Source organism: Manis pentadactyla, chromosome 5 (genome assembly GCF_030020395.1).
Source record: "Manis pentadactyla isolate mManPen7 chromosome 5, mManPen7.hap1, whole genome shotgun sequence".
Classification (NCBI taxonomy): Eukaryota; Metazoa; Chordata; class Mammalia; order Pholidota; family Manidae; genus Manis; species Manis pentadactyla.
This window is the reverse complement of record NC_080023.1, coordinates 119264738-119280561: the sequence shown is the minus strand read 5'-3', so window position 1 is coordinate 119280561 and position 15824 is coordinate 119264738.

The window sequence follows — 15824 nt, the reverse complement described above, 5'->3', positions numbered from 1 at the left end:
TACATTCAGTCTGTCTATGCTACCTGTGTTCTTCAGGGTCTGCTGGGAGGGAGGGATTCGATTAGGGATGAAAGTCATTTTTCAATAGACAAGATGAGAGTTCATAATCTTTTATTTAAAAGAAGTGGAAATAATACTTTCTTTGGTAGATTTTTTCTTGTATAGATTATAGTTAAACATCTACATACCCTTTTGAAAAAACTGACAGTATGAGTAAATAAATAAATGTAGATAGGGATATGAATGAGGGAATGGATGAATAAATATACATTCATATTTTCCTTATATTTCATTCTAAAAGTGGAAGAAAGCTTTAAGAAAATCATAGTTATGATTTGGAAAACATTTATATTGAGATATGTTAAATATTCTCAAGTACCATTTTTTGGATGTAATAAATGAACAAAAAAGCTGGAAATGTATCGTATTATTTCCCTAATAATCAAATTATGTATCTTTTTAGGAAGATTATACTTAGGAAAAACTGTTTTATTGTCCAGAGGAATTAGCATGATCCCTAAAAGGGAGCAGATTTAAAGCAATGATTATATTTTTTCCCTCTTAGCTCTTTTAATGTAGAATGGTGCAATGTATCTTTGTGTTCATAAGAAACCCTGAAGAAGACATTGCAAAAATACAGTCTCATGTCCATAAGAAAGAACCTACTTGCATAGGTCTAATTGCCTTGCATTTTTTTCCTTTCTTTTCCTTTGTTATGTAGGTATATGCCCGTATTCTACCCTATTCACAAACATACTCTACACACACACACAAAAAAAAAACCAATTCTAAAAGTCTGAAATGTTTTCTAAAATGTATTTTGTATTTTCTCCATGATCATACAATCATACAAAACATACATAGGTAAGAATATACACAGATATACATATATTTTAGGTCATTATTTTCCCAAACAGATATTTCCAAGACTAATTTTCCCAAATTAATGAACACACTTCCATGCATTTCATTTTCATAGTTTTCTATACCTCAAGAAAATCACTTCAAGTCAACTGTTAGGAACTTTAATTATTTTAGTAACTCTATGGAATGTCATAGAGTACTTATATCATAACTAATTCAGCCATTACATAAATTTCTAGCTTCAGATCTAGAAGAAGATGAGCCCATATTTTCAGCTGACTTTTAGCTTCTTAAAGGCTAAAGAAAGTAAGCAACTGTGAGGTAGTTACTTGTTAGTCTTTCTCTAAGACTGTCCAGATCTCTGAATTCCAACCTGTTTTACTACTTGACAGTACACATATTAACACAGTGTATAATGTACAAAAAACACATTAATTGTATCTGCCACAACTCTTATGAAGTCCAAGATGTCATTTACACTCAGCCATTGATAAAACTCAACCACAGCTTGATTCAGGCGAAGCAGAGAAATTTCCATTTGTAAAGGAGAAATGGGAGATGATGTTTAATTTGCCACCTTTCCAGAATCCTTTATCTAATAACCAATTTGTCAAACTTTCTGGGTGTTCATATTTCACATGGCCAACATTTTTTGGCATTATAATTTGCAGCAAAGTAGATATGGTATAGGGGGAAAGTTGGAGGTATTAGTTTCTACTTTTAAATTCTTTCATGGCTATTTAACTAGATATTTACTGCCCATTTAGGCACTTACTCTGTTTTTCTTTGTGTCTGAGATTTGTATGGCAAAACTTTATTCTAGGAAAATACAGACCTTTTACTGCACAAATATCTTCAACAAAATTAATATATACTGTTAATATATTAAAATGTGTATATATATATACACACACATATATATTCATATGTATGTATATTTTTTTGCCTATACTGGTAAAATCTGGGCTCAGTTTTGCACAAAACTTCAGAGTACCTTCCCCCTTACTACCAACACCTACCATACAACATTAGAGAGAGTCAGCCAGAATTGTTCCTTTTCATATTCATCCATCCCATCTTAGTTTCAATCAGTTCTCGAAGTTTCTCCACTCTTGCTTCCAATGTATAAATATTCTTCTAAACACATAACATAAGGAAGAGGTAATGCTCCATGCCACGATAATGTACTCATTGCATTATTTTACTTGCCACATAGGAAAGATACACCTAGAGTTTGAGATGATAGGAGGATCTTTCTAAAAAAAAAAATTGAAAGGCTAAAATTCTAGGATTTAAAAGTTTATAAAAATAAATATCCATGAATTAATGGATCAAGGTGTTTCTAGAAAGAGAAAACCTGAACAGTTTTTTGCTCTGATATATGGGCTCTAAATAATGTCATTAAATTGGACAATTTTGCATGGAACATTTATCTCTTTTGTGTAAAATATGTTTTCTGTACTAAAATATAAATACCATTTTTATTTTAATTTATTAGCTATATTTTCAATTGTCTGCTTAGACTTTGGAGAAGTATACTGCTAAGAGGTACAAGCAGGTGTTAAAACCATTTCATGGTTGTTTTAACCTAGGCAAACAAAACAAAACAGGATTATAATCTTATTAAATAAACCATTAAAATTAATAATTACAGTCCACACCACCAAAACATAATATTGTTTGTGCTATTAAATACTTGGATTTTAATGACTGAATTTCATAAAAATTGTGAGACATGCTCATCACTCAGTTTCTACCCATTAAGCAATATTCTAGCATTGATCGTATGTTGAGAGACATAAATTTTTGCTGCTTCTGTATTCAGTTTGTGTCTTATTATTATTAGTATGCATTTTCTGGGCTTTATAAATCAAAGAAATGTTAGCCATAAACATGAAATCATTTGCTTCCTCTGAAATATAATTTATTGTTTCCTTTCCATTTCCTTGTTTCCTGACCTAGTATCCAGCTTATAATACACTATACAATAGATTCTATTTTCAGTCTGCTAGAATTCAGGGACATGTCAAGATCAAATTTTGCAAGCAAGGATTTAGTTGCATGTTTCAGTATCTCCTGCAGAAGTGATAAGCTATCTTCGATGCTGTACTTGTGGCATCTCCAATCAGATGTGGCACTCAAGGAACAGCAGCCTTTTGCTACAGATATGGAAGGCCTCTCCTGATATGGCACATTAACTCCTTCCATTTATTTGGTAGCAAGGGATTTCAAAGTCAGAGAAGAGAAGAGACATTTAGGAACATGTTAGTTATACTTATCTGTGTTTCATGCAAGGTAAGGTATGTCAAGAGTTATTTATGTAAGAATTATTGTAATGAATAAAAAGTAATATCATTGAAGATGATTTTTAAATTTGTTAACTAAAACATTTGATATAAAAATATTGCAAAGGTGCACATATTATTGATTGCAAGGGAATTTCCAGCTTATTCTGTAATGCTTTATGTTACATTGTACATCCTTACATACCAGGGTGTTACTGTGGGCCTTATAATGTGGAGCACAGGAAAAGATCCCAAAGTAGTGCTATAGGATCTCACCCAAACATAACACATAGCATGCTTTCTCTAAGCTCCATGATTTCCAACTAAACAACAAATATGTGAAATATTAGGTAGAAAGAAGAAACTAGCACAACAGTCTGATGTTTAAAAATAGTCCCAAGTTCAGTAAACATGAATGCAAATATTTAAAAATCACCTGCTTTCATACTTTTACACATCAAGTTGCACCTTGCACTTTGTTTTCTTCTTTTCCTATTAAAATGTGTCAAGTAAAAAATTTCACACAGAATCCTTAACTCCAAAACCTCAGGCTTATTGAGGATCTTCTGTTTTATCTCTCTCCCTCTCCTCAGGAGAACATATGTCATCCAGTAGTCCAAGCTGCAAAGACATCTTATAGGGAAATAAATTATTAGTTTTAGTATCAGCAGATTAAAATTTGGGGCATCTGTAATGCTCTTACATTCATCTTTTGATGGAATCTTAGTTTGCTTTGCCATAACTTTGAAGAAGTCCCTGTTCCCATGAAAGAACCTAGTCTCTCTTCAACATGACACTCTACACATATTTGGCCTTATTTAAAGCAAAGACCACCAAATATCCTGAAATTTTTCCCTATTAATAACTGAGAGTTTCATTGCCTCTTTCCCTGTATAATGACTCTGAAGCCTATACATCCTACTATACCCACATCTAGGCTTTGCATCATTGTCAAATACCTTTAAAATTAAATTAAATGCATAAACCTCAAAAAGAGTAAATGGCATTTACTCTCATCATAATTAGACTTTAATTTTTATTAGACAGCAGTTTGGGTGTCTCAGAAAAACGTTCTAGAAAATCTTTTATCTCTGAAATGAAGAAGCAGTTGCAATGAAAGCAGGTGAGACAAGATAGTAGGTAAGTGAAATAAGAAAATCATTTAAGGAACCTCCAAATAAAGCAGCAAAAAGGCCTCCCATAGGTGTGGCAACAGCTACAAAGGAAACAAAACCACATTCTCCTCTATTATAATAATATCAGACTCAGAAAAATCCAAAAGAGTGTTTGACAGAATACAAACTAAGTGAATTTGTTGGCAGACGGGGAATGGTGGGAAGCGCTTACAAACCAAATATTTTATGCTACAGCAATATGTCATTCATAAGCAAGTTCACAATCTATAAATTATTGGTATTGTTTACCCTTCTTAAAGCATATTAATAGTAAAAGTTGACATGTACCCATCAAAAGTGTATTTGTGGTATAAAAGTATATCTATATAATTATAGAACAATTTGCAAACAAAAAGCACAATATGCCCCTCCTACCTGTAGTAATGACCTTACTAGGTGTTTTCATTGAACAAAAAGAAGAGGCATGATGGGAGTATTTCGGGTGAGATCGCCCGCGTTGCTGAAAAAGGCCGCACGGTGGGCTCAGCCCGCCTGGCTGAAAGAAAAGGGACGATGACGATGGTGGTGATGGTATTTTCTTGGAAGAAATAGTTGGTGGCTTGATTTTGTAATTTAAAAAGTAAATCATGTTTTCCTCAAATTAAAATAGGGCTTTCTCAATACATCCATCGATTGCATGTGAAGTATACTCTTAATTATTAAAACTATGTAAAATGCGATTTTTAAAAATTTAAGAAGGATACAGTTTTAAAAACTAAGAACGTGATTGCTTAAAACCAAGCTGAACTCCATTAACTAGAGAAGGAAATAATGGTAGTGTTTAAAAAATAGCTTGGCATAGCAGGTAGACAGCAGGAGTAAAGCTTCTTTAACTTCTCATTTGAGAATCTTTAAATGTAATGAACTAAGGTAAAAAATTAGTAATTTTCTGCATTCCATCTGTAAGCTTTCACAAGTGAGTAATTAGGCTTCTTACTCCATTCAGGTTTTGACAGTAATATGATCTGGCAAGCAGACAAAGGATTATTTTTCGCTGCCCAGGGGCTATTGTCTTTAAACACGTGTTATTTCCAAAGGCTTCACAGATGTATTTTAATTTAAAATTTTACTCAGTGTTTAATTTAGAAACTAGTGCCAGACAAACATTAAAATTCTCAATATATGCTTTTCAATCAAATCAATTGCTTAATTCAAAGACAGTCACTAAGGATTCATTCACAAGCTGAAATAGAGCAGATTCTTATCCAGAATAAATAGAATCAGTATCCAGTTTTCAGGTTATATCTGATCATGATTTGTTTATCAAGTTCATATTCTGCCTCCTTCAGGACCATGGTTGCATATCATGCATTTAGTGTTATATATAAAACCATGATCCTTTAAATTATTAAAAATTTTGCCTCATATTTCAATTTTATGATAAATTAATATTAAAAATGAATCTAGAGTCTGCCTTAAGAATGCCTGAGCTGTCATAGACTTTTCAAGAAGAACCCCATTTTATTATCCTTATTTGGAGAATGAAATATGTCAATATTTTATAATGAACAAACTCTAATAGATATCTCAGGAAATGTGTGTCATACACAAACAAACAATCCACATACTCTTTCAACTGTTTTAATGTGCTATCTCTTATCTGCCAAGAACTTGATCAAATTTTTTGAATCACAAATCTCTTAGAAGTATACAATTTTCCAGGACAACCTGAAAACCCCTTTTCAACTAAGAGTTGATGAATACTTTCAGACAAGAAAAATTTCTTTCCTAAAATGGAATTGTCACAATAAGGAAGTCTCATCCTCAATTCTGTTCCAAGAAACTTAGGTTCTAATTCCTCTCTTTGTTTGGTGGTTACATTCTGAGATTTTACACAGAGGAGGAGAGTTATAAAGAGACACTGGTCTTTCAGCCAGCATCTGGCATCTTCACAGGTACAGGCCAATCATTATTTTTAATTCATGTAGGCTTACTGAAGTCTTTCTTCAACTCTGGAAGGCATACTGCTCTCTGTTTTCCAGAGTATTCTTTTTTTCTCATTACACAATAATAAGGAATGAGTAAGTTACCTTGGTCCTCTTCTAGAATACTTCCAAAGTGCATGTGGCAATTCATTAACAATTGTGAAATACATGTAGCAGGAATTTATAGTGTTGATAAGAATAATTTTTTAAATTAAATTAAAAAGAATAGGCTAGATTTTTTAAATTGAAATAAAAATAAAAAGATTAGAATACCAAATTAAAAATTAGAAGACTTGACTCTAAGTATGGTGTTATAAATTCTGGGTAATAATATAAAATATATTCTTAATGTGGCTAATAGAAAAACAGTAAAAACAAGGCCACCAGTCTAGAACATGTACTGAAGCAATGCGCAAGCACATAAAGATGCAAAAATACTTTCAAACCTAAATAGTGAATTGAAAGAATTAAATTAACTTTTTGTGAATATATAATGTGCTAGGGATTATGCTAGATACTTTCATGTAGCTGATCATCAGGTATCCAAAATGAATTATGCCTCCAGTATTTAAGAATGAGGCAGAGAGATTCAGACAGATTATGCAAGTCACAGACTTCCTAATTTTCCAAGCTGGGACTTAAACCTAGGTGTGGCTCCACTGCCCTTAATACACTGGGTCTGATACCTGAAGCATTTATTTCTCTGCCTACAGCTTTATCTTCTTTTTTATCTCAAGCCCACCAACACTGTCTTTGGTCACTGCCTAAGCAGGAGGTGGTCTCCAGGTTCACTGACATATGATGCGTTGCGGCTCCCAGAAGATACTTCTGTTTTAATCAAACAGGGTTTATTTATACGTACCCTCTTTTATTACCTAGAAGTCAGACTTGATTTTCAGTGTTAATAACTAATGCCATAGTTGTTTTAAAAATTCAACTCTATACCATTATAATTATAATGAGTAGATAATTATAAAGAACTTAGAAAATTGCCTGCTCCTAATAGGTTAACAATAAAAGTTTATCTACCTATACAATTTTCTATGTGTAATAAATTTAGATAAAAATTAAATACTTTTTTGACTTTTAGCTATAGTCAATTACAGGTTACAGGGCTTATTATCTCTTCCAAATTTTGATAACAATGTGATTTGGAAAGTACAAAAATACTTCTTTTTTTTCTTGGCCCAACAGCTATCATTCTTCCATTCTCCCCATTTTATAATGGCTTATCATTCATATTTCAAATTGGAGTTTTAATTAGTCTTTAGTTAAGACAGAGGAAAAAATGAAGCCTGAAGACAATTCCCAGGAGAAGTTTTACATTAAACTCAGAATATCCCCTTCACTTGTTAATTGGGAATTTCTCTTTGATCAAATTTTTACATTATCTCTTAACAAGATAACCCACAAACATACCTGAAATGGTTCCTTGAGGCAAATAGATAACTTATATGGATCCAAGAGATACCCCAGGGTAGCCTCAAGCTGCTGGACATAAAAATTACCTATATGACTAATTTCTATCCTGTATAAAATCCCTTAGTATTTCCCCAAATCCTTCAAGAAAAATACATTTTACTAATCATCAAAAGCCCTTCCTTTTACTTCTCCCTAGCTCTCTACCTTCATCAATGACCTATTTTTGCATTATACCAAGTTAATAACTGTTTCCAATTTCTCATGCTCCTCATCTCTCCTACTTCAACCATGCATTGCCTTCTCTCTACTCCTGCTCACATGCATCCATATAATTGCTTCTCATCCTTCATTCAGTTCAGTTATCACTTCTTCCAGAAAATCATTAAGGACTTGTTTTTAACACTGATTGATAAGTAGCCATTTTGGCCCTAGAGCCCCTGTGTTTACCATTACCACACCATATCTATTTGCCTAAATCTTCATCTAAACCAAAGGATCCTTGGGGACAAGAACTGTTTCTTTTCTGTGGGTATTCAAGACCTGCGGAGACTAGCTCCACAAACCAGCTGAACCTGAGAGGAGTGGATGAGGAGATTAAAGAAAATGCAGAGAAAGATATAAGGAAGACACAGAAACCACAGCTGGGATCAGGAGTTCACTGACTGCTGATGGCAGACAATTAATGCAGTTTATTTTCTGAGCACAGCTTATATACACAGGCTCATAATGATGTCACTTCCAGACGGATCTCATATTCGGTGTTGTCACTTCTGCTTCCAGTGATCTCACTTCCACGGATCTCACTTCCTGGTGCTGGGATCTGGTGATGTCACTTTTGGGGTGACATCACTTCTGGGGGATATCACTTCCAGCCCTCCACAAAGACCTAGATCTTAGTTTTCAAAAATTGGTAAATAAATTAGCCAATTATTAATGTCCCTGCTATTGCAGAAATACTGATTCAATCCTAAACTGTATCTCCTGTCAATTCAAATATTTTAATATCATCAGATACAGTAAAATCAAGGGTATTTTAGGAGTCTCACTTTAAAAAAATTGTCTGTGTGTGTCTATATATGTATATATACATATATATGCAATCTGATTAAATTTTATCTAGACTCAACTATAATCAGAGTGCAACTTAAATGTAAATTATCAGAGTCATCACTATAGATGGGCATATCAGGGTGACTGTGTGGGCTCTAGGCTATTAAGGGAAATGGCACCTGCTCTAAGTCAGAGAAGCATCAGGTAGAGAAAAGGAATCCACCAGTGGTGGTGGTATTAGAAACTGGGGGAGGCAATCACATACTCCACTGAATGTAGGCTGTCCTCTCTCCAGAGAGATTGAGTCCAGGGAAACAGAGCCCAACTCCCCAGTTCTGCTTTCAGCCCTACACGCCATTTTCCTGATTCCTTCTATTTTAAAGGTGTTTTATTCCCTTTAATGAGATCTCTCCTTTGTAGAAAGAGCCACTCAGAACATGCACTATATACAAGATAAATTCTTGCCAATTAAACTGAGTTTTTAAAATCTGTTCAGTTTGGTTCCCTAAATGTAGCTCTCCTCTTATTTATGCCCTTTGGCTTCTACCTCTTAGAGGTATTTTTTTGGTTTTATTTTCCTTGGAAACAACAATGAAGATATTAGGGAATATGATAACCTTGGGAGCTGGGCAGATTTTTCAATTTACTACTTGCCTATCACTAATTTGGCATAGGATAATTTTAGTCCCAGATATTCATGGTTTCTTTTCCTCCAGTCTGTGGATATTTTGACAATTAAATTATCCCCAAAATGTTGTCAGCTTAAAATTAATTTTATTAAAATTGGCCCCATGTGTTAATTTTATGTCATATTTATGTGTTCTTTATGGACATAATTCCTGCATTTGCTATATTTTCTTATTTAAACCATGTACTCCTCTCAACTTTATTATAAGTACTTTAATCATATGAAACTTCATGAAAGAGCCACATAATTTAACTATTTTAACTATGTATATTTTCATATTGAAAGATATACTGGCTGCCCCAACCTTAACAGGGTGTTTAATCTAGTCAGAGTTGCCATGTATTGAACTCCTAAATCCCAAACCCATGATATTTGCATGTAGGACTTCTGAGGAATATTCTAGGAAACACCATTAATGGATTTTGCAAAATCAAGTTAATATTCTCCTAACCCCACTACCCACTGCCATTTTCACTTCTCATACTTCATCCATCATCATGATTAACAGCCTTCTCTTTTATGATTTCATGCCATTTGGACATGTATGCCACCATCTCTCCTTCTTATTACCATGGTCTATTGAACATTAATTATCCATTAGTTGAGACAAATATTTTGATAACTGGTCTTAAGTTCCCATTTCCATTTCACAATTTGGCACCAATGTGAGTGATATGCAGATAATAAGGCTTATACATCCAAAACTGTGGCCCCTCAGTTGAATTCCTCTTCTTTGTGCCGCCTCATCCATCTGCTCCATGGTCAAATTCTCCAAACAACATCCTTATCACAGTAAGTTAATTATATTATTTGCATAGAAGAGGAAATGACAAGCTATCAAACATGATGTTCTCCAACTTTCAACTACCAGACTGAAATCTGTGTCAGTTGTACCTATTACATCTTTATTTCTGGGTGAAAAGAGAAATTGTTGCTAACACACACACACACACACACACACACACACACACACACATACCCTTACGTTTTTCTCTTCATTTACTACACGTCTAACTCAATGTATTTCTACACTTCTATTCATATCTTGCCAACTAAACTACTCTTTAGTCAATAACCTCTGTATCACTAAAGCCAAATATGTTTGCCATTCCTAAACTTCAACTCAGAAGTGCATATAAAAATATTGTCCACTATTGTTTTTGGAAATACTGTCTGTTCTTGAATTTTGTGTTGCCATAATCTACCTCTTTCCCACCTATCTTCTAAATCTACTTTTTGTTCTCTCCTCTTCCCTGGCCATTCAGTATGGGAGTAGTTCAATGCTTAGTTCTATCCCCCTTTCTCTGCTTCTCTGTGTGCTGCCTATAGAACATGTACAACGTGCTAAAACCTCACTACTTGGTGATACAAAATGCTGATATTATTTATCTCTATTCTAGACTTGGATTTTGAGTTTCAGCTGTGTAAATTTGTCTTCTTAATCACTCTATTCAAGTATTTCACAACCATCTTATCATTCTATTCCCAGCAATACTGGGGAACTCTCTTCCAAAGTTTTGTGTATCAGTGAATTTTACTAACAGGCATGTCATCATGTTTGGCTACACATTTAGGATGATCTTTACGCCTATGTTGTGGACCACTTAGTTTTTCATTCTGTGCCCTCCCTCTCAATCTGCTTCTTAATCTCTCCATTTTCCAAGATAAAGTAAATCCTAGACAGGATGCAATACATAAGATCTTTGCATGCACTACTGCCATGCCTGGAATGCTACATTCCACCTTTCTCTCCAGCCCCTGTGTCCACTCTCTCCATCTTTACAAGTTCAATAGCATTCACTATTTCCAAGAAATTTAATCTAACCTTACTGAAAAATTTCTTAATTATACTCTTTTAAAGCAGCACAAATTTTTGTGTAAGAATAAATTGCTTACTAGTTATTTGCTTAATAATTAGTTACATATTACAAAGAAAGAATAGGAGTCATTCATAAAATTTTACTAAAATCTTTATAGTTATCCTTTACATACTTGGAATATACTAGACCCTTAGATACTAGTGCAATAGATGAGAAAATAAATCTTCTGAGTCAAAAGTAATTATAAAGAATTTGGGAAATTTAATATTGCAATATGTCTAGTATATATTTTGAGAACTTTAGAGATGTTATTGGAGTACGGCATGCACAAGCCTTTCAGTCATGTTAGGAATTTTAAACTTTATCCTGATAGTAATGAAGAATTAAATGGAAATATTTAATGTAGGAGCTTGTTAAATATATGTGTGTGTGTGTATATATATATATATATATATTTTTTTTTTTTTTCTGGAAAGCTCAATCTAAAATGTAGGGAAAAAAAACAAGCAATTATTTTAGTATTCCATGTAACAGATGATTTTGTCCTGAAAATGACAGTGGAACTTCATGGAGCACAGGGTCTGGATTAGAAGAATATTGAGAAAGGAGGATCCACTATACAGACAATGTTAGCTTCGTGTAGTGGAGCATTGTTAACATGACTGGGAAACCTAAGACCCTCTGTAGCAATTCAAAAATCAATGAGGAAGAATGATGATAGTTCCATGACATTTAAAAATCTTTGTCAAAATATTAAAATGTCTCTTATTATCAGTTATACATTTATAGGGAATGAAAAAATAGTAAAACTAAAATTTATGTAGTACACTCTAACTTATAACATTAGAAATACCGAGAGTTAAAATACATTATTCCCATATGAAAGCACATCGAATAGTGTGAGCATTTCTTGCTTTTTTCTTGTGCTGTAATTTACAATATCTACTGAATATCTTTCTTCTTTCATGAAGAATTTTCACACTCCTTTCTAAATCTGAGTCAGCTCTCACCATTTTAACCTTTGTACATTCAATGTCTTGAGGTATCTCTCTGAAAGTTCATTTAATGCAAAATTTTTAATGGGCACCACTTTCTCTGTGATATCTTCACCCTTTTAGTCAAAAACACTTTCTCACTGATTCACCTTTGCTAAGATCCTGTGGCTGCACATTGAGAGTCTCTGACCACAGCAGTATCAGCATTCTTACTGCCGGGAATTTCTTCTGTAACTCCATCTACCTTTGGTTTGATTTTTCTTTCCAGCATTATCATTTTAAGAAACTTTCCTATTGACCTTTCATCTTTGTTGACTGGTTCTCTCTTTCAAATACCCATATTTGTAAAACATCACTCAAGTGTACATTTGGGAGTCAAGGAGGCAACAAAAGTACATGCTGTATTGTCTGTGATAAACTGATTAACAGATGTGCAGTGACCAAACACCAAGAGACTGAAGGAAATGACATAATTTGTCACTTGTCAGGACGTGCATATTATTTGTGTGGTAACTTGCAAACCAAAGAATTTGCAGTGAAATATGTACTTTATGTAATTATGACAGTTGATATAAGGTGGTACCTGGAATTTGAACCATGTTAACAGGGAACTAGTTTTATTTACTACACCATGGAAAATATAATTCATATGTATTAGTATCATGAAGGTGAGGACTGTTTGTATCTATTGACTGGATTTGAGGAGCAAGGGAGAAGGTGGAATATGGAAAGATGCCAAATTTATTTGCTTATGATGTCCGTTATTCAAATTTATTTGAATGGTGTCTTTAACTTAGATGGGAAATACCAGATTTCTTATAAATTCAAATTTTGAAAGTGTTAGATTTTGATTCTGCATAACACACAAGTAGAAATGTCCAGTATCAATAGGCATAGAGCTCAAAAGAGCAGTCTGTCCTAGAAATAAGAACATTATCAAAATAGAGGTGGAATATATTAGGATAAGGAAGATAAGACTGTGAAGTACTTTATGAAAAACTGATCAGAGAGTTCAAAGGAAACTGTTGGGCATTTTACAAAACCCAGCGATAGGAATTTTTCATTTAAAAAATACAGTGTAACTTCAAATGGTTCCAATGGATTACAATAGAAGTGAAATGGAAAATATCCTTTTTGATTTAATGAAAGGAGGTTGTTGAAAATAATGTGATCTGAGGTACTAAGTCTAGGTAAACTTGACTGCTTTACAGACCAAAATGCCCTCAAGTGGATCTTCTTAAGCTGAAGAATAGGTGAAAGTGGTAAGAAATCTTGTGATCATACATCTAAGCTATAGTATCCAATCCAACTCTATTAGAAATGATGCTAATATTTTAGTCACAACCTATCTGAAAATTTTGTCAACTTATCATTTGGTACACGTGTTAGAAGTGATTTAAGAGATGGCGCAATCAGTAATCCCTAAATCACAATCATTATTTTGGTGCACCAAATTTATACCATAGTTGCATGCACTATACGTGGACTGGGTCAGCTCTATCCATATTTCTACACATACCTGGTAATCTACAAATCATTCTTGGTGTTCTTGATGAATATAATGAGATGTGCTAGCCATTAATTTATAATATGCTGCTTAATGTATAAAATTCCCTTAAAACACTCTGTACTAGATTATCCACATTGTTTTTAAAGGCATAAGTTGACAGTTTACACCTATTTTAACTAGTTACACAGACTACCTTTACGCTATAGTACCAGTGAGGTGTACAAGGACCCTCAGGAAATTTGTGCAGTGGCTCCCCTGAAACTAAGACATCTGGCACATATTTCAGTAATTAATTGTCCAAAGCACAAAGTATGTCCTCTACCACTGTAGAAGAACCCTGGAGCTATATACCTGGAGATTTTTACACGTCTCCAATTATCTGTACTTTCTCTTATTGGTTGTAGCCCTTGTTATTATCAAAGCCGTACTTGAGTACATCTTACGGAGTCATAAGATTCTGTTTTTAATTCAAACCATGTAAACAATTCAAAATTGTACCCTATAATTTTGAGATAAAATTTTATACGAAATTGAAGAAAATATTTCTTTCTGTTGGTAGAAGATCGAGTTAACTCAAAAATGGTACTTTTTATAATAGGAAAACAATTATTACAGAAAACCTATTTTATCAAGATTACAAATAGTATCTGAATATTTTCTGCAACTATTAATATACTATATGAAGCAAATAAAAATTTTATAAGAGGTAATCCCTGATCTTTCAGGAGATTAAATTTACTATAGGACTTAAGAAATATATAATGCTTCCATAGTATATTCCAAGAATGATACACACTAAAGATTTAATGATGTGAAAGATAGACACTGACTCTTTCATATGAAATATTTAGAGATTAAACTACTTCATTATAATAGCAGCAGCAAAAATGCCTTGATTTTCTGTAAATACCATTACATATTATGTATGAATATACACATACATATCTGTGCTAATTTTGTAATATATAGTTAAAGTACATTTTTAATCCTTTCAACCTCCATTTACCTGTGTTTCACCTCAATGTACAAAGATAAAAACAATCCGAAGTGTAAGCAAAGATGCATGTACACTGATATTCAGCAGTTTTACAAATAAGAAAAAATGTAAGTATAGAATAAAAGTCAACTTTTAACTATGTCATAGTATAATCATATGATAAAATAATAAGCAACTATTTAAAATAATAATGTACAAGATTAATGACATAGGACATTTCCACAATAAATGAGACAGTGGAAAATAGCCGATTGAAGAAAGGTGACTTCAGACAATTTAAAAAGTGTTTTATTTAAAAGGCCTGAATAATTAAATAAAATAATTATAACAATTATATCTGTTGTTGAGATTTTATTGTTTTAATACATTTAGTAAATATCTGCATTTAAAAAGTTTTATCTACTGTATATGCATCACTTTTACAAACTGAAAAGTAACATTTTAAAACCTTCAATGGAAAGAAAATTTTAAAGTTTTTCTATAAAAGATAAAAAAAAGGACCTTTCAAAATCTATATACTTCAGGAGAACTATGTAGAGGTTTAATAAGTAATTTTGTGCAATATATTTAATAGAATTTTTTTGCCCATATTTTCTTTAAAGATCTTTAACACAAGTTTTAATTACAGCAAAAGTTATAATAGGGAATTATGGCAATAAAAACAATCCATACCATTAGAGAATAATGTTTATATGTCATATTAAAGGCTATATAAAATATTGATCAAGTGAACATATTTTTGAATGAGTAATTATTCAATTCAGCATGTGGAATGGGAAATTTTATGATTCCTTACTTTTTCAGAAGTACAATATATATACATATAATCTTTAATTGCTTTACATATTCATGATACTCTTCAAATATTATCACAACCTCATAGAAAGAGACTTACACTATTTGAATTACTAGTCACTACATAATTTTTAAATATTCAAGGAATGTTTATGAAACATAACATCACAATGGTGAAATTATTAGCAGAATATATACTCTAAACTTTGTCTTTATAAAAACACTTGAATGGCTGTTGATAGTTTTTTGCACAGCATTCACCTGAAGAGAGAAAATTACTGCTGTCAGGAAAGAACCC